Raw genomic sequence first — 20,564 nt, forward strand, 5'->3', positions numbered from 1 at the left:
CACTGCCAGACTCTTGAATATGTCACATTTTTCTTTGGATCTTTGGGTTATTGTAACAGCTGTTTGTAAACATTGTAAAGCCTACATTAGGTACCGAATGAGTAAGAATATTTTGACCCAAATGTCTGCCCTCTGAACTATTGTAAGGAATGCAGTATGTCTGCTGACACTTAAAGCAGTAGATTTAAATAGCAACCGGGATCAACTTCCAGCTGAATAAGTCAATAGGCATTTTCAGTTTCGGACTCCATCTGGGTCAGTTTTCTTTCATCAGCTGGCCTGAGAACATCCGAGGGTATTCAGACCATACTGAAAAAAAGAAAAGGAGGGGAATAGCAAGTAGGTATTTCCACCAAGATTTTGTCTGGGCAGTACTTTCCCTAAAAGTCTAATATATGCTCTTCCATAGTTTAGGTTACCAGTGCTTGGTGAAAAGCATTTCTTTTCTTTAGAAACAGGGACACGAGCAGCTTTAGAATTTGTCATGCTCTGATCTCTTTCGTTCTGTAAATACCCCATGCTATTTTATGTAGTGGTAATGAGTTAGATATTTCTAGTGCTTGCATGGTAAGCAGTCATGAGGGTTGTTGTAATAAATAAATAGTAAGAGCACATTGCTCTGATAATAGCAACTTTCATTGAAGGATGTGAATGTGCCTTGCAAAAGAGTGATACAGAATCCTTAGAAAGGCTTTTATTACAAGAAATGTAATACAACAATTTTTAAATGAAACAGGCAGAGTGGAGAGAGAATCTCTGACCTTGTGTTGCTAGTGTCAGTTGTCATTGTGGACACCTAGGCTCTCAAACCAAGCAGTTGAGAAGCTAAGAATCATTCTTGTAAGAAAATGCATTTATCACGCATTGAATATTATGAGAAACGTTGTCCTCGAGATTCCTCGATTTTATAGATACCATACATCTTCCCACAAATTATATTACATAGTCACCTTTGGAAGTAGCCAAGTGATGTATATCCGGTTGAAATTTGACTTAGGATTAAAAATAAGACACTTAAAATAATAGTCTTATTCTTTTATCTGCTCTTCACAGGATAATCGGATATATCGCAGCCATGATCCTCAAAAATTAAAAAAAGTTTTCCAACCATCTTGCTTAAATACAGGAAACTGAGGTGAGTATGTGTGTATATACATAAACAACGCTACCAGAGGTATAATTCATGTAGTTATCTCTAAAATAAGTACTTTGTTAAACAAAATTTATCTTATTTTAAAAATATTCGGTCATAGTTAAAGGTAGAATTAAATGCAGAACTACCAAGATAAGTAACTTAGTGCGTGTATGCTGGTGACAGGAAAAAGTTAGACAGACTGAGATTTAAAGTCACTATGGATAATCAAGAATTGACTAAACACGAGACATAGCATTTCATGTAAAAGATGCAGGGGAGTCCTTTAATGCGTTCTTTTCCTGTGATGGTTGAACAAACTGAGGTTTGTTCTAGTCTCAACATACACAGAATCTCAAAATGAAACAGGCAAAGTTGTGTTCTGCTCTTTGATAGTGTGATGATGTTTGTGAGGCTTCTCACTTTGTTCACATGTTGCCTTGAAATAAAGAAGGCTCTTTCATTTGAACATGTGTCCTGAATTTCTTTATAAAATTAAAATTGAAAATGGAGACTAGGAATAGTGCCTGAGATCTCTTACATCTGTTTTGTCATGGAAATTCTTTGTCGAGGCTGGCCCTATGTTAAGTGGTGGGAAAGAGTAAATTTGTGTTTTATTATCTTCTGCATCTCTCTCTTTTTTTTATTCTAGTATATATTCAAGTATATTTTCCTGGATTGTATTCCTACTCCAAAGCCCCTTGAAGCCCACAACTTAGTGCCCCTAAGAATGTAGGAATTTTAGAAAGTGTCCTATCTATATATATTTTGCTCATTCTCATCTATTGCTACAATTCTCTAGATTAGAGTTCTGAGTGCAGCGGACTATAATGTAATGATATCAATATATTGCACATATATTGCACAAATGTGTGATAAACTAAATTGCACATTCTGTATAAGCAAACATCTATTCTGTCAAGAGATTTATCTTGTTCAGAGAATTATCTATAGAAACAATGTCATAAATGGTTGCTGTGTTTCCAAATTCACAGAAAACAAAAAACAAAATCTTGAACTTATATTAAATACCCCTGCTCCCCTCCTGGCTGCCCCTTCTCCTGGTCAGAAATGTGAGTCTCCTAGAATAGGTGATCTCACCTTCATTGGTAGAAAACAATCTGAGAGTACTAATTCCCACTCTTTCATGAAAGCGTGAATGACTTTTAATCCCTTAAACTCCCAAAGGTTGAGTGGTTAGAATAGTTGTTACCGAAATAAATCATGTATTTATAGAAACTTAATATAACAGGGAAACTACAGTGAAAAATGTTCAGATGATATGTAAGGACTTATTTTTTTAGCTGACACATGGGCAAATCATACCAGCCCAGACTTTTGCCTCTGGACCTTTTAGTCTACAATGCTCATGATTTGGGGACCTTTTTCAACTTCTTGCACCATAGAATCTTTGAAAAGTCCCATTCATCTACATTGTGGTTCCCATTTCAGCAGCTGCAAGGGACTAGTGTGTGGGAAAAGTGTGACAGGAAAGAAGGTATTGTGTGCATTGATTTGAGGTAAATCAGAAACATTGGGTATTTGCATTCGACCAGGGACTTTCTGGGGATAGTGACTTAACTGGAACTCTGAGGCATTCAGGCTCCATGGAAGGCTGTTGAGAAAATATCGAAGTCCCTCAAATCACACTATTTGTGTGGCCTTTTGTATTCTTTATTTGTAATTCAAATACTCATTTTCGCTAATTTCTAAGTGAAATCGTAATTTATAAGTCATAAGCCTGGCTTGCAAGCCATGGTACCAGCGATGACTAACCCTGTGTTCTTAGAAAAATCACTTCATCTCTTTGAGTCTCTGTTCTTTCAAGGGTCGAATGAGATTGTGATTCTAGCTGTCCCTTAAAAGGTGGTGGAGACACAGTGGACTATTAGATGCAAGCATGCTTAGACAAATTTAGGAGCATTATGTAAGTTTAACTCCTTTAATTAAGTACTGTAAGATGGAACAAAATGCAACCTTAAAATATTTTTTCTCTTCCTCTATATTAGAACTAATTTAGCATAGAAACGAAGTTCATTATTTAGGGAAATTAAAATGTCACTATTTTCTTGAAACTGAAATTAACTGCAGTTTCAGATTTTATAAGGTAATTGTTGGAATACCTATATACAAATGCTTATTTCCTGACTTTTAGAATGCCAGGAAACTCATTATACTTCCAAGGATCCTTTAACACTCGAGACAACGTAGTTTTATCTCCCTTTTATGGTCTGTGCCTTTTTCTTTTATTCGTGGGGTACCAAGTTTTATTCTAGGTACAGATTCGAAGATATTTGAACATATGTGATAAACTAAAATTAAACTAAACTAAAATTAAACTAAAACTGAACTAAAATTAAAAATAGAGTTTTAATTTTATATCATACAAAGCATTTATTAGAGTGCATGATTTTATTTTGGAATCCAAGAAACAGCCTTTGGTAACTTAAAGATGTAATTGAGGAAATATTTCAGAGGATTGGGTCCTGTGTTTAACAGATTGAAATGGAGACAAGAAAGAGTAAAGCTTCCTATATTATTGTCACTGAGGTCCATTTATACCCACAGTGCATGAAGCATTAGAAAATATAAGTGAAAATGCAGTATAGTCAGCCAGACATTCCTACGTTACCCAAAAAGATGATCTAGGGCAAAACCAAACACTGTATGACTCATTTCCATAGCCTGCCATTGCACAGACAGGACTATGGCTTGTATCATAGTATATGCCTAATTGGTAGTTCCATTTGATTAAAATCGGAAATAATTGCAACCTATCAATACTAATAATCCAAAGTATTTTATAATGGACCTTATTCTTTCCAGACTCGAAAACACCATACCATATACCAAATATAAAATATAAAACCAATTAGGAACAGGTTTTAAATATATCTTTATAATATATGTTTATTATCAATATTATATATATTGATGCATACATTTATAAATACATATAAGCATATGTATATATAATTAACAATCTTAAACATTCTCAGTATTATGCTATCACAAAGTCAGGTTTTTTTTTCTGGATTTATGTTAATATTGTACTTTAAAATTATTCTTATCCTCTTTATCTGTGGAGGGCTCTGGTAATTCTATAAAATATCCACACACTTAACATAGTCTGATTTATTGAACAATAAAGTGTCTTGAGTGCCCAAACCAGATTCTTGGGAATTTAGCAGACTTAGGCCACCTATGAATCAGTACATTGTTCACAGCTTCGGCAGAAAGCAAATTGGACCAGGTGGGCTCCATTATGTCCCTTGATAAATAACTTTGCCCAGGGAGTCAGAGAAGAGTATCTACTAACCTCTAAAGTAAGAATAATGAAGGTGAAAGGGTAAGTCAGAAATGTGGGTGTCAGCTTGACTCCTGACTCTCCCTTACCTCTAATCCACGCCAAGTCTATCTCTTAAACTTCAGTTATATTCCTGAGTTCCTTTACCACATCCTCTCCAGTCACCATCATTTATCCCCTGAATCATTGAAACAGTTTCCTAAGTGGTTTCTTATAGTTTAGCTCCCCTTACAGCATTAGTTTCCCATACTGCACTGAATATAATCATCCAAAAATTCAAATAATATCAACTCTCTCCCCTACTGAAAAGTCTTCTACCACTTTCCATAGTCTTAAGGACAAATGGATCGGTTTGTTCATGTTTCTCTTTTATATGGTTGGTTTTCCTTCACCTTTTCAAGATTTTTGGATGTGTAGTCACACTTACAAATGATGGACTATATTTAATAGTAAAAGTAACTGGTACATATTCTGTTTGCTCTCATTCAGGACTCTTTCCCCATGAGGCCTCTCACCTCAGTGAGAAGGCTGACTGAAGGTTCCGCATAAGTAGGGGAAGTCAGGGGAATGTTTTGACAGGCAGTCTCTTTGAAGTACCCCTGGGAAAAAAGCAGGTTACAGAACAGGAAGCTCCTCTAGGCCTAGTATACTCTGCTACAAAGAGGGAGTGCTTTCTGACTGGCACTTGAAACCTATTGTTTTCTGTACTGTGTGGCAGTCTAGAGGAGTGTTGAGGTCTACTTGACTTTTCTCTCATACAGCAGCATCTTCACAAGATAACTTTCTTTGGGACATTACCCACATGCCCACTTGATTTGTAGAACAGCTCTTGGGCTTTTGCTGAAGACCTTTGCTATCAAACCATAGCTCTATTTACACCTGTATAGGGGGAAGAGTTCAACTTTCCAGGTTGTTTGGAAAGTACATTACTAAATAATGACCTAGGCTTGACCCTTGGCCTATCTCTGACCCCTGTTTTTGTTGATTCACTTTGGGGGTCTTTTGTCACTTTTGATAAATTTTATCTTTCATTTTTCTACCAGTCATATTTAATTTGTTGCTGTCTTCCCAAAATGTTTATAAAATTTTTATTCACTGATGATACACATTTATTGCCCATTCCTTTTAATTTATCATTTCTATCCAGAGAGACTTTGAGAGAAAGAAAATACAGACAAGTTTGAATTCAGTAGATCATTTTGAACTAGAAGATTAAGTTTACCTTTAATTTTTTTGGAAAAATAGTTTGGTTAAGTTAATAATTATATCTAGGAGAACTCACTGTTTTAAATACCTTTAAGAATTTCACAACGTATGGGTCCATTGATGGATAAACGGATAAAGAAGTTGTGGTACACATATACAATGGATTGTTATTCAGCCATTTACAATAATGTGGATGGACCTTAAGGAAATTATGCTCAATGAAATAAGGTAGAGACCAATACTACATAATCTCACAGAGTATGTGGAATTTAAAAACAAAACAAAACAGAACAGCCTCAAAGAAAAAAGATCAGATTTGTGGTTACCAGAGGCTGGAGGATAGAAGGGGGAATTGGATAAAGGTGGTAAAAGGTACAAACTTCCAGTTTTAAGATACATATGTACTAGGGATGTTATGTGGAATATGATGACTATAGTTAACACTGCTGTATGGTATATTGCAAACTGTTAACAGAGTAAATTCTAGGAGCTAATTATCATAAGGAAACACTTTTTTTCTTTTTCTTTTCTTAAATACCTATATGAGATGATGGATGTTAACTAAACTTATTGTGGTAGTCATTTATGCTGTATAGCTTACACTTATCCAGTGCCGTATGTCAGTTATATCTCAATGAAATTGTAACAAAACTCAAAAACATTTCTATTAATTTACAAACAAACACTTATTCTTATTTGAAAAGACCTTTCAAGAATCAATTTATCAGACATATGACCATATCAAAATTAATAAAATTGTCCTTATAAAGATTCTATTTTCCACTTCAGACAGATAACATTTTAAGGAATTTTGATTGTTAATTATAAAATATCAATAATCAATGATATGGAAATCAGTCAAACTGATGGTAGTGAATATACCATTTTGTTGCTAAAATGCAATAAATGATATTTAAGCCATTTTTAGTTATTTAAACAAAACCTTATTTATTATGCCAGTCTTCAGCCAATCTTCTTGATGATTTTTCCCATCACAGTATAATTTTCAATTATCACATTTTCTTAAAGTCAACTGAAATTACAGTAATTAATGGAGATTAACTAAATTATATACCTTTTTGAACTATCCTAACAACTAGAAGATTACTGACAAATGACTCAGTGAAGATTTGAAAACTATCATAATATACCCATTGGAACTGGTTATTTTGAGAGATACATGATGGTAAAAAAGGAGAAGCAGAAATAATCAAATACATGGGGTATTCTCAAAATCGCTACACACATTATTGATGGGCACCAAACATTAACTTTCACTGAAATCTAGTGTTAGAAATTAGTCTATGGGTTATACATATACTTCACACAGAAATTCCATTAAGTCTGTCTGAGGAGATAACCCATGGGACCAGCAATAAATGGTTATGTGGTAGGGAATGACTTTTAACAAAAGGTTAAATAAAATTGTACTGATGTTATTTTATTTTTTTTATTTATATATGAAATTTATTGTCAAATTGGTTTCCATACAACACCCAGTGCTCATCCCAAAAGGTGCCCTCCTCAATACCCATCACCCACCCTCTCCTCCCTCCCACCCCCCATCAACCCTTAGTTTGTTCTCCGTTCTCAACAGTCTCATATGCTTTGGCTCTCTCCCACTCTAACCTCTTTTTTTTTTTCCTTCCCCTCCCCCATGGGTTCCTGTTAAGTTTCTCAGGATCCACATAAGAGTGAAACCATATGGTATCTGTCTTTCTCTGTATGGCTTATTTCACTTAGCATCACACTCTCCAGTTCCATCCACGTTGCTACAAAAGGCCATATTTCATTTTTTCTCATTGCCATGTAGTAGTCCATTGTGTATATAAACCACAATTTCTTTATCCATTCATCAGTTGATGGACATTTAGGCTCTTTCCATAATTTGGCTATTGTTGAGAGTGCTGCTATGAACATTGGGGTACAAGTGCCCCTATGCATCAGTACTCCTGTGTCCCTTGGATAAATTCCTAGCAGTGCTATTGCTGGGTCATAGGGTAGGTCTATTTTTAATTTTCTGAGGAACCTCCACACTGCTTTCCAGAGCGGTTGCACCAATTTGCATTCCCACCAACAGTGCAAGAGGGTTCCCGTTTCTCCACATCCTCTCCAGCATGTATAGTCTCCTGGTTTGTTCATTTTGGCCACTCTGACTGGCGTGAGGTGATACCTGAGTGTGGTTTTGATTTGTATTTCCCTGATAAGGAGCGACGTTGAACATCTTTTCATGTGCCTGTTGGCCATCCGGATGTCTTCTTTAGAGAAGTGTCTATTCATGTTTTCTGCCCATTTCTTCACTGGGTTATTTGCTTTTCGGGTGTGGAGTTTGGTGAGCTCTTTATAGATTTTGGATACTAGCCCTTTGTCCGATATGTCATTTGCAAATATCTTTTCCCATTCCGTTGGTTGCCTTTTCGTTTTGTTGGTTGTTTCCTTTGCTGTGCAGAAGCTTTTTATCTTCATAAGGTCCCAGTAATTCACTTTTGCTTTTAATTCCCTTGCCTTTGGGGATGTGTCGAGTAAGAGATTGCTACGGCTGAGGTCAGAGAGGTCTTTTCCTGCTTTCTCCTCTAAGGTTTTGATGGTTTCCTGTCTCACATTCAGGTCCTTTATCCATTTTGAGTTTATTTTTGTGAATGGTGTGAGAAAGTGGTCTAGTTTCAACCTTCTGCATGTTGCTGTCCAGTTCTCCCAGCACCATTTGTTAAAGAGACTGTCTTTTTTCCATTGGATGTTCTTTCCTGCTTTGTCAAAGATGAGTTGGCCATACGTTTGTGGGTCTAGTTCTGGGGTTTCTATTCTATTCCATTGGTCTATGTGTCTGTTTTTGTGCCAATACCATGCTGTCTTGATGATGACAGCTTTGTAGTAGAGGCTAAAGTCTGGGATTGTGATGCCTCCTGCTTTGGTCTTCTTCTTCAAAATTACTTTGGCTATTCGGGGCCTTTTGTGGTTCCATATGAATTTTAGGATTGCTTGTTCTAGTTTCGAGAAGCATGCTGGTGCAATTTTGATTGGGATTGCATTGAATGTGTAGATAGCTTTGGGTAGTATTGACATTTTGACAATATTTATTCTTCCAATCCATGAGCAGGGAATGTCTTTCCATTTCTTTAAATCTTCTTCAATTACCTTCATAAGCTTTCTATAGTTTTCAGCATACAGATCCTTTACATCTTTGGTTAGATTTATTCCTAGGTATTTGATGCTTCTTGGTGCAATTGTGAATGGGATCAGTTTCTTTATTTGTCTTTCTGTTGCTTCATTGTTAGTGTATAATAATGCAACTGATTTCTGTACATTGATTTTATATCCTGCAACTTTGCTGAATTCATGTATCAGTTCTAGCAGACTTTTGGTGGAGTCTATCGGATTTTCCATGTATAATAGCATGTCATCTGCAAAAAGCGAAAGCTTGACTTCATCTTTGCCAATTTGGATGCCTTTGATTTCCTTTTGTTGTCTGACTGCTGATGCTAGAACTTCCGGCACTATGTTAAACAACAGTGGTGAGAGTGGGCATCCCTGTCGTGTTCCTGATCTCAGGGAAAAAGCTCTCAGTTTTTCCCCGTTGAGGATGATGTTAGCTGTGGGCTTTTCATAAATGGCTTTTATGATCTTTAAGTATGTTCCTTCTATCCCGACTTTCTCAAGGGTTTTTATTAAGAAAGGGTGCTGGATTTTGTCAAAGGCCTTTTCTGCATCGATTGACAGGATCATATGGTTTTTCTCTTTTTTTTTTGTTAATGTGATGTATCACGATTTGTGAATGTTGAACCAGCCCTGCATCCCAGGAATGAATCCCACTTGATCATGGTGAATAATTCTTTTTATATGCCGTTGAATTCGATTTGCTAGTATCTTATTGAGAATTTTTGCATCCATATTCATCAGGGATATTGGCCTGTAGTTCTCTTTTTTTACTGGGTCTCTGTCTGGTTTAGGAATCAAAGTCATACTGGCTGCATAGAATGAGTCTGGAAGTTTTCCTTCCCTTTCTATTTCTTGGAATAGCTTGAGAAGGATAGGTATTATCTCTGCTTTAAACGTCTGGTAGAACTCCCCTGGGAAGCCATCTGGTCCTGGACTCTTATTTGTTGGGAGATTTTTGATAACCGATTCAATTTCTTCGCTGGTTATGGGTCTGTCCAAGCTTTCTATTTCCTCCTGATTGAGTTTTGGAAGAGTGTGGGTGTTCAGGAATTTGTCCATTTCTTCCAGGTTGTCCAATTTGTTGGCATATAATTTTTCATAGTATTCCCTGATAATTGTTTGTATCTCTGAGGGATTGGTTGTAATCATTCCATTTTCATTCATGATTTTATCTATTTGGGTCATCTCCCGTTTCTTTTTGAGAAGCCTGGCTAGAGGTTTGTCAATTTTGTTTATTTTTTCAAAAAACCAACTCTTGGTTTCATTGATCTGCTCTACAGTTTTTTTAGATTCTATATTGTTTATTTCTGCTCTGATCTTTATTATTTCTCTTCTTCTGCTGGGTTTAGGCTGCCTTTGCTGTTCTGCTTCTATTTCCTTTAGGTGTGCTGTTAGATTTTGTATTTGGGATTTTTCTTGTTTCTTGAGATAGGCCTGGATTGCAATGTATTTTCCTCTCAGGACTGCCTTCGCTGCGTCCCAAAGCGTTTGGATGGTTGTATTTTCATTTTCGTTTGTTTCCATATATTTTTTAATTTCTTCTCGAATTGCCTGGTTGACCCACTCATTCGTTAGTAGGGTGTTCTTTAACCTCCATGCTTTTGGAGGTTTTCCAGACTTTTTTCTGTGGTTGATTTCAAGCTTCATAGCATTGTGGTCTGAAAGTATGCATGGTATGATTTCAATTCTTGTAAACTTATGAAGGGCTGTTTTGTGACCCAGTATATGATCTATCTTGGAGAATGTTCCATGTGCACTCGAGAAGAAAGTATATTCTGTTGCTTTGGGATGCAGAGTTCTAAATAGATCTGTCAAGTCCATCTGATCCAATGTCTCATTCAGGGCCCTTGTTTCTTTATTGACCGTGTGTCTAGATGATCTATCCATTTCTGTAAGTGGGGTGTTAAAGTCCCCTGCAATTACCACATTCTTATCAATAAGGTTGCTTGTGTTTATGAGTAATTGTTTTATATATTTGGGCGCTCCGGTATTCGGCGCATAGACATTTATAATTGTTAGCTCTTCCTGATGGATAGACCCTGTCACTATTATATAATGTCCTTCTTCATCTCTTGTTACAGCCTTTAATTTAAAGTCTAGTTTGTCTGATAGAAGTATGGCTACTCCAGCTTTCTTTTGGCTTCCAGTAGCATGATAAATAGTTCTCCATCCCCTCACTCTCAATTTAAAGGTGTCCTCAGGTCTAAAATGAGTCTCTTGTAGACAGCAAATAGATGGGTCTTGTTTTTTTATCCATTCTGATACCCTATGTCTTTTGGTTGGCGCATTTAATCAATTTACATTCAGTGTTATTATAGAAAGATATGGGTTTAGAGTCATTGTGATGTCTGTATGTTTTATGCTTGTCGTGATGTCTCTGGTACTTTGTCTCACAGGGTCTCCCTTAGGATCTCTTGTAGGGCTGGTTTAGTGGTGACAAATTCCTTCAGTTTTTGTTTGTTTGGGAAGACCTTTATCTCTCCTTCTATTCTAAATGACAGACTTGCTGGATAAAGGATTCTCGGCTGCATATTTTTTCTGTCTAGCACCCTGAAAATCTCGTGCCAATTCTTTCTGGCCTGCCAAGTTTCAAAAGAGAGATCAGTCACGAGTCTTATAGGTCTCCCTTTATATGTGAGGGCATGTTTACCCCTTGCTGCTTTCAGAATTTTCTCTTTATCCTTGTATTTTGCCAGTTTCACTATGATATGTCATGCAGAAGATCGATTCAAGTTACGTCTGAAGGGAGTTCCATGTGCCTCTTGGATTTCAATGCCTTTTTCCTTCCCCACTTCAGGGAAGTTCTCAGCTATTATTTCTTCAAGTACCCCTTCAGCACCTTTCCCTCTCTCTTCCTCCTCTGGGATACCAATTATGCGTATATTATTTCTTTTTAGTGTATCACTTAGTTCTCTAATTTTCCCCTCATACTCCTGGATTTTTTTATCTCTCTTTTTCTCAGCTTCCTCTTTTTCCATAACTTTATCTTCTAGTTCACCTATTCTCTCCTCTGCCTCTTCAATCCGAGCCATGCTGGTTTCCATTTTGTTATTCATTTCGTTTAAAGCGTTTTTCAGCTCCTCGTGACTGTTCCTTAGTCCCTTGATCTCTGTAGCAAGAGATTCTCTGCCCCTCAGCTATACTGTTTTCAAGCCCAGCGATTAATTTTATGGCTATTATTCTAAATTCACTTTCTGTTACATTATTTAAATCCTTTTTGATCAGCTCATTAGCTGTTGTTATTTCCTGGAGATTCTTCTGAGGGGAATTCTTCCGCTTGGTCATTTTGGATAGTCCCTGGCGTGGTGAGGACCTGCAGGGCACTTCCCCTGTGCTGTGGTGTATAACTGGAGTTGGTGGGCGGAGCCGCAGTCAGACCTGATGTCTGCCCCCAGCCCACCGCTGGGGCCACAGTCAGACTGGTGTGTGCCTTCTCTTCCCCTCTCCTAGGGGTGGGATTCACTGTGGGGTGGGGTGGCCTGTCTGGGCTACTTGCACACTGCCAGGCTTGTGATGCTGGGGATCTGGCGTCTTAGCTGGGGTGGGTAGGCAAGGTGCACAGGGGCAGGAGGGGCAGGCTTAGCTTGCTTCTCCTTAGGTGATCCACTTCAGCAGGAGCCCTGTGGCAGCAGGAGGGAGTCAGATCCACTGCCAGAGGTTTGGCTCCGCAGAAGCACAGTTGGGTGTTTGTGCGGAGGAGCATGTTCCCTGGCAGGAACTGGTTCTCTTTGGGATTTTGGCTGGGGGATGGGGGGGGGGGGCGAGATGGCGCTGGCTAGCGCCTTTGTTCCCCACCAAACTGAGCTCTGTCGTCAGGGGGCTCAGCAGCTCTCCTTCCCTTTGTCCTCCAGCCTTCCCGCTTTCTGAGCAGAGCTGTTAACTTATGACCTCCCAGACGCTAAGTCGCTAAGTCGCGCTTGCTGTCGGAACACAGTCCGTCAGGCCCCTCCGCTTTTTGCAAGCCAGACTTGGGGGCTCTGCTTGGCCGGCGAGCCGCCCCTCTGCCCCGGCTCCCTCCCGCCAGTCCGTGGAGTGCGCACCGCCTCACCGCCCTTCCTACCCTCTTCCGTGGGCCTCTCGTCTGTGCTTGGCTCCGGCGACTCCGTTCTGCTAATCCTCTGGCGGTTTTCTGGGTTATTTAGGCAGGTGTAGGTGGAATCTAAGTGATCAGCAGGACGCGAGGTGAGCCCAGCGTCCTCCTACGCCGCCATCTTCCCTCTCTCCCCTTATGTTATTTTAAACTGATTGCTCAAGACAGTGATTCCTTTGGAATGGTCCTTAGTACAATTTGCTCTCTAATTCTGTTTTTGTTTGTTTGTTTGTTTGTTTGTCTTTATTTAATCTTCAGTACCCCTTTATTTCCCTGATGGTAATATTTTCCTACCCATCTACTTCTTATGGTCTCCCAAATCAGATCCTTCTGTCCAGGATCTGTCAATGGTTGTCTTATCCTTCACAGAGGTCTTCATACATGGGAAACTTCATTATTCTTTTACCCCTTCCTCCCATGATTATCCTTTGTTCCATCAGCAGTCAGTGTGAAAGGCAAGTATAAGATTGGTTAGATGTTCCTATTATGTATCATAGCTTTCTACACTATAATTTTGAATGGTGCATGACAAAACTGTGATAGTAGTTTAACCTTCTTAAGACTAAAATGGACTAAAGGTAATTATTATTTCTGTTACTGATCTGTCCAAAACATCTTGCAAATTAAACATATCATTATAGTATATATCTTTTTCTTGCAGAGAAGTATTTTTGTCTCAAAACATTATAAACATGGTGCATAAATTCAACTCTATAAATGTTTTCTATCTACTCTATCTATACAAATATCCATTTCAATTAAGCATACATCTAATAATGCCTTTGCACTAGAGTTATAATTAAAGTGCACTTTGAAACTCCATCCATGAATATACTGATACTCAACTTTTCTCTTTACTAGTACTAATAACATTGGTTCTCACGATTCTTATATTCCTAAAAGCCAAACTTGCTTCCCAAATTCCCACTATATTGTATTCTAGAAACTCATTTCAATAGTTAAGAAGTGTCTCTAACACACATACAAGTGTGTTTACATACAGAGGTTTAAATTCAGCAGTTGGTGAATTTTAACAAGGTGAGGCAAAATAGATTGAAAGGAAGCTTTTAGTTTTCATCTTTTCAAATGGAACTTAATCCAAGATCTAAGGGCAATGGTATATAAAAAATACCTGGCTCTAAATCACGTTTTTTCATGAGAAGTTGGCTATTAATGCTGACTGGATTTCTCTATAATTTGATCTCAGAGAGTTCACACAGCCCAATATTTGGGATGCCTACGAACGAGAAAAATTAAAGATTACTCAAAGATATCAGATAACCGAAAAACAGAAATTTTGTTCAATATTAAAATAAAGACCTCATCGGGACTCCACTTTTAAAGAATTTTGAGAGTCTTAGCCACAAATCCAACAGCTAATATTTGTGTATTTGTATTAAGTAAAGTATTGTATAGGATTCTGGAGAAAGCTACAGAGAAGCCAGGAGGAATTCTTCATTGGCGGAGATTAGAATGTAAAATGGAAGATAGAATGCCATAATATTCTTAATCAAAGAAAGGGGCAGATACAACTTCTGTGGTGTTAAGAATTGTTGATATGGTACAAGTTTGTTGTAAACTGTTCTACAAGACGGTTTCCACTTCTTTAACACTTACAACTCCACAATGAAAGTTAAGGGTTGTTTTCAAATCTTATATATAACCTAAATAAAACAGCTTTTTGCCGCCTACCTCAAGGTAAATTTCAATATAGAATCACATCAAAAAGAGCACATATCTGAGGAAAATGCTTTTTAAGATAAAATCATGTCCATCATCTTTTACAAAGGCAATGACGGCACAACATATTGCACCAACGCTGCACATCTTCTTTAGCTCCTTGTCCAGTGCTTTACCCAGGGTCTCCTACATCAAACAACTGTTCATATTTTTCTTTTCGAAAATAATACCAGGTGCTTTTTCTCATTAACGTTTTCATTTTGGAATAATTTTAGATTTCAGCAGTATTGAAAGAGAATGTAGAGTTCCCCTATACTCCTCAGGCAGTTTTACCTGATGTTAACATCTTACATTGCCAGGGTCCGTTTGTGAAAACTAATAAGTTCCACACTGGTACATTACTTTTAACTAAACTCAAGACTTATTTTAAATTTCACCAGTTTTTATATTAATGTTCTTTTCATTGTCCCCTCATTGATTTCAGAATACTATCTTGCATTGAGTCCTCGTGTCTACTTTAGTTTTCTCTGATCTGTGGAATCTTTTCTATCTTTCTTTGTTTTTAAAGTTTTAACAGTTTTGAGGATTACTGGTCAGGTATTTTTTAGAATGTCCTTTGATGTGGTCTTGTCTCATACTTTTCTCATGTTTAGTCTAGAGTTATAGGTTTTAGAGAATAATACATGGATGAATTTCCTTCCTCATCACATCATACTAAGGTGTATTTGTTATCAAATGACTTATCCTTGGGATGTTAACCTGATCATTTTGTTAAGGCCATGTTTGCCAAATTTCTCCTCTGTAAATTACTATTGTTTTTGTTTACATACTGCATTTTTTGGATGAGTTACTAAATCTATCACATACTCAAGGTGTGTGTGTGTGTGTGTGTGTGTGTGTGTGTGTGTGTGTGTGTGTGTTGGTGTGATGTGATGTGATGTGATGTGATGGTGGTGGAGGGGTTTGGGGAAATAAGGTCCATCTCTTAGAGAGGAGTATCTTCGTGTATTTTTGAAAGCCTTTTATAAGTAACACTTGCCTCTTCTCCCCCATTCACTTATTTTCTTTTATTTTTTTGTTTACCAAGTACATATTCATATATATCTGTTTTATACTTAAGGTTACAATTTTCTATCACTGTATTGGGTTGAGTAGTACCTCTCAAGTTTCATGCCCATCCAATTCTGTGAATGTGACTTTATTTGGCAATAGGGTCTCTGCATATTTAATCAAGTTACAGTGAGGTCATACTGAATTAAGGTATTAGGGTGGGCCCTAAATCCAGTATCAGTGGTGTCCTTATAAGAAGAGAGAAATTTGGCAAACTTACAGGAGTAAACACCATGGCAGAGGTAGAGACTGGAATGGTACGCCTTATAAACCATAATGCCAAGGATTGCTGGCAACTGCTAGAAGCAGAAAAGAGGCTAGGGAAAATCCTCCCCTGGAGACTTCAGAGACAGCGTTGCTCTGTTAACACCTGTTTTTCAGATTTCTAAACTCCAGAACTGGTAAAGTAAATTCCTGTTGTTTTAAGCCGCTCGGTTTCTGGTAATTTGTTACAACAGCCGTAGGAAGCCGATAAAATTATACTATTTATTTTGTTGCTCAATTTGTTCCAGGTTTGACCATTGAGAGATAGTTCAGGTTGGCTCTTATATCCCTTTGATATGCCCCATCCCCTGCTGCATTTTAAATTCACTTTTCTCTTCTCTCTTTTGTCAAGCTTCTCTGACTTCTTCACCCCGTGTGTGTGTGTGTGTGTGTGTGTGTGTGTGTGTGTGTGTGTGTACAAATGTATTTCTTCCAGATATTACCTTCTCCTTAATAGGTGGCTGAAGACTGAACATTCCCCCTAATCTCCCCATCATCCTCTCTACCTGTCACCCACAGATCTCTTAACTGATCAAATAAGTCAACTTCCTACCCAGAAGAGAATGAAAAGAGGGCAGTAAAAAGATGCTATAAGTGCAGTATCTTTTTTCTCTGTCACATAATCAGTAGGCCCCATATTGAACTGGTTCCCTTTCTGATTACTTAATATTTAACTAATATTTACTGACTTAGTTTTTTAATGTTTGATCAAAAATCCAGGCTTCTCACTCTTTCCAAAGTACCACAAATAAATATTAAATACTTGCGCAAGATTTGGTGCCTTACAGATTTTAAAATTAGTATACATCCTTAAAAAAAAATTAACAGAAACCCATGGGGGAGGGGAAGGAAAAAAAAGAGTTAGAGTGGGAGAGAGACAAAGCATAAGAGACTCTTAAAAACTGAGAACAAACTGAGGGTTGATGGGGGGTGGGAGGGAGGAGAGGGTGGGTGATGGGTATTGAAGAGGGCATCATTTGGGATGAGCAGTGGGTGTTGTATGGAAACCAATTTGACAATAAATTTCATATATTAAAAAATGTATCGATCAAACAACAAAGAGTAGCAAAATTGCTATAGGACACACATAGAATTAGCAAAGAGAAATGCAACAAAGTAAAACCTTCTCTTCCTACTTGACCATTATCTCATTCTAGAATTTCAATCAATGATTTATTATGAAATTTTATTAGTGCAATTATCCTGTAGCAAAATGGATAGACAAAATATTTACTTCTTTTTGTATTGCTGTCCAATTAACAACACAACAGACAGATTTCATTCAGTCTGTAGGAAATTAGCAAATTAAGCACCAGGGGAATAATCCACAAACTAGATAATTACATAAATTGATTAAAAAACACTCCATCCTGAGATTCTTCATGATAAATGGAAAAATAAACATCAAATTTCACCATCCTGATATAGGAAGTGAGTGTAACAATAGCAGTTTTACTCATATTTCATGTACATGTCATCACTATTGTATGACTTCTGGGAGAGTCAGCATAGCAAAGGTAAGAGGCTAAAAAAATGGGGGGAAATCTCATGGGAACAAAATTGCAAATTAGAGTAAAGAAAAGGTTGAATTTTTCATCATTCATTGCAAGCCCTGTATTCAGCTATTATCCCTATTTTTTTTTTCTCCAATGACCTCACAGCAGGTCCTTATTCTAACTCACTCTTAGATATGTCTCATGTTTGACTATACTTTTATAAGCTCAGAGAGTCCAATTTCTGTTTAATTTCTTATCTATAAATGGCTAAACTTGCAAGCAAAAATCAAATACCCGATAGAAACTCATGAAGACTTATTAAATTCTTCAGAATTTTTAGTTTCTTGGAATTCTGAATTGGTTATCCACCCTAAATCTCAAAGTCATGTACTTATTTTGAGACTTTATATGTGGTATAATAGCATTGTCTCAAATCTGTGTTCATAATATTATTGATAAATTAATATCTTTAAAGAATGTTTTTTATGGATGCTTGCATACAAATATGTGTAAAGTATGACATTCACCTAACCTGGAAGTACAGGGAACCTTCCTAAAATATTATATAAATCCAGTATGTTGGTACTATGTGTTATGTCCACCCATTGTACCCAACGGCAACCATGCACACAGAGAAAAAGGGGTGGAAAACCATATGTGAAGGCACTTTAGTATCAGAAAATGAAGAAGCATGCATGAGAGAAGTTGCCAGGTGGTACTAAAAGAAAATGCCTTATGTATGGTATATACATGTCTGAAAAGTTCAGATTGTGATCCAATAACCCAAGATATATACAGAAATAATTATAAAAATAACTACTTGGTGCTTAAAAGTTGTAATTCATTCTATTATAGCTGATTATCTGATGTCCTATATAACCTGAGCCCATATGATACCAAATATTCACAGTACTCTAAGACAAGGCTGATCATACACAATATTTTCTTGAAATGAGGAATTCCAAATGAGAAGTAGGGAAGAATCGTAGGTATAGTATATTTGAGATCTATGCTATATTTTATTATTGTTCTCAGTTATCCACTCTTTCTTCTCTACAGGTATAATTCACCCCCAGTTACCATGCCTTTCTTAGGTAGACAGTTTCCTACCTCATTGTCAGAATCAGCCATGTGACTTGCTTTTTGCCAATGGATCTGACCCTATACCTTCTCCACTTAAGCTTTAAATGTGCCTGCACGGTTTGGTTGGGCTCTTGCTTCTGTCCTCTGCCAGGAGAACAACATATCTAAGATATCTGTCTTCAGCTTGGATTCTAGGATGAGAAGATGTGGAGTAAAGCAGAGCTAACCTACAAACCTGCAGGCAAAAAATAAATGTCTTTTGTTGTAAGTGACTATGATTTCAGAGTTGCTCATTAAAGCAACACAAGTTGACTAATAATACAAGGCAAGAGATAATTTTACACTCACTCTTAGTTTTCTAATCACCCAGGGACCTTCCATCAACCACCTGTTCCTCTGAGTAAATATAAATTTAATGAAGGTGACTGCTCAGACATTTAAGATGATTATACCTCCTGACTTTCACCATGGATTCACTAAAGGACTCCATTGCCTGGAGTTACTTTGGTTGTTGAACCATTTAAGAGTTTACACTTCTGTCGGACCATTCTGTATAAGATGTTTTGAGATGTGAGGTTTCTGGGCTGAAATGCTTTGTTTTTAGAGTTTTTGAGTCTGTCTTTATTTACAGACTGTTCTGGAAGAGTAACATCACAACTGACATTTAAATGTGCTATACATCTGCTCCTGCTGGATGTAAAACCAGAATTCTCCTTGGACCTGTGTTTTTTTCTTATTAAAAGTACAAGAGCATCACTTAGACTATAGAGAAGAACATCTACTAAATCCAAGTTCGAGGTAGATTCCAAAAGCAGTTAGATCAAACTGAGGGGATCCATATGCAAAAGACAGTTGGTAAAGGTTTTACGGGAGGGAATTACATAATTATTTCTGGTTTTCAGATGGATAACTCTAGTATCAAAATGGCACAAAAAAGCAGTGTAGAAAGAAAATTGTGGCAGGAAAGTAGAAAGTTTTGTAAATCCTGTAGTTCAGGCAAGCAGAATTTTCTGAAGGCATGGGGTAAGACACTAGTATTCAAGATAGAAAGACAAACACAAATTTGGGGCAGTTATAATGTAATATCACCAAATAGAACAAATTCAATGCAGTGGTGGTATTTTTGCTTTAACTAAATATATTGCACATTTGACATTGTAGCAAATGACAAGCGATTCAAGAGATACTCTATATGTGAGATGATGTTATTAATTAACCATGTAATAGTGTGTGTGAAGTGTATAGAGAGAGGAAGTACTAAATAACTCCGACAATTTAGAAAGAAAAAATACAAATAAGAAAACAAAAGGGCCTGAAAAGCGACTAAGGATGCTGAATAACACACAGGATATGACTGGATGCGCTCTCTGAGCTACCTTTGTTTCACAAACTGGAAATGACAGATTATGTTTCCTTCACTCATAAAAGAATTTACCTAATTTGGCTTATTTGTTTTTATCACTGTGAAATTTCACTTCATCCACATAAATCTCAGTGTGGCAGTTTGACAAAATAAAATTGTTATTGCCGACATATTATTACTGAATAGTTAAATATTATAAGTTAGTCCGGTAAGTCAGCCAACCGAGGTTAGTAGCATTTGGAAAAGAATGTTCTTACTTCTCTTTAGAGGCTCACAGGTCTAGAGGAAAGTGGGGTTGAAGTCTTTTAGGTCAGGGTCAGAGCCTTTGTATTCAACATTCATGACATGAATACTGGTAAAGATTAAGATCTTAAGGATGAGAAAATGGCAAGTCAGAATGGCAAGCAAGAGATTCCAAACTAATAATCACAGTCAGCAAAATCTAATAACATCCTGATTCTCTGCTTAAGGGAGATGATGACTCATTAATTATACAGAGCAACTCTGAATACAGTTTTCGCACATTTGTTTATTCCGGTCCATTTTGTCCCTACATGAGGAATGCGCATAAAATGTGGAGCTAAAACTTTCTTAAAACAGAAAGGTAGGTAGGTAGGTAGGTAGGTAGGTAGGAAGGAAGGAAGGAAGGAAGGAAGGAAGGAAGGAAGGAAGGAAGG

General features: G+C 37.2%; 1 long non-coding RNA gene across 4 annotated transcripts in view; it reads left to right on the forward strand.

The window, feature by feature from the left end:
- Window positions 1–239: 239 nt before the first annotated feature.
- The window catches only part of LOC121013317 (uncharacterized), a 185,233-nt gene continuing 164,908 nt past the window's right edge, over window positions 240–20,564 (forward strand). For all 4 annotated transcript variants that reach the window (XR_005782636.1, XR_005782634.1, XR_005782638.1 and 1 more), the window contains exons 1-2: window positions 240–339; window positions 1,054–1,135. This is a non-coding gene — a long non-coding RNA (uncharacterized LOC121013317). The remainder of the gene's footprint in view (window positions 340–1,053; window positions 1,136–20,564) is intronic.

The sequence above is a fragment of the Herpailurus yagouaroundi genome, unplaced genomic scaffold, assembly GCF_014898765.1.
Source record: "Herpailurus yagouaroundi ecotype Mexico unplaced genomic scaffold, PumYag 29, whole genome shotgun sequence".
NCBI classification, from domain to species: Eukaryota; Metazoa; Chordata; class Mammalia; order Carnivora; family Felidae; genus Herpailurus; species Herpailurus yagouaroundi.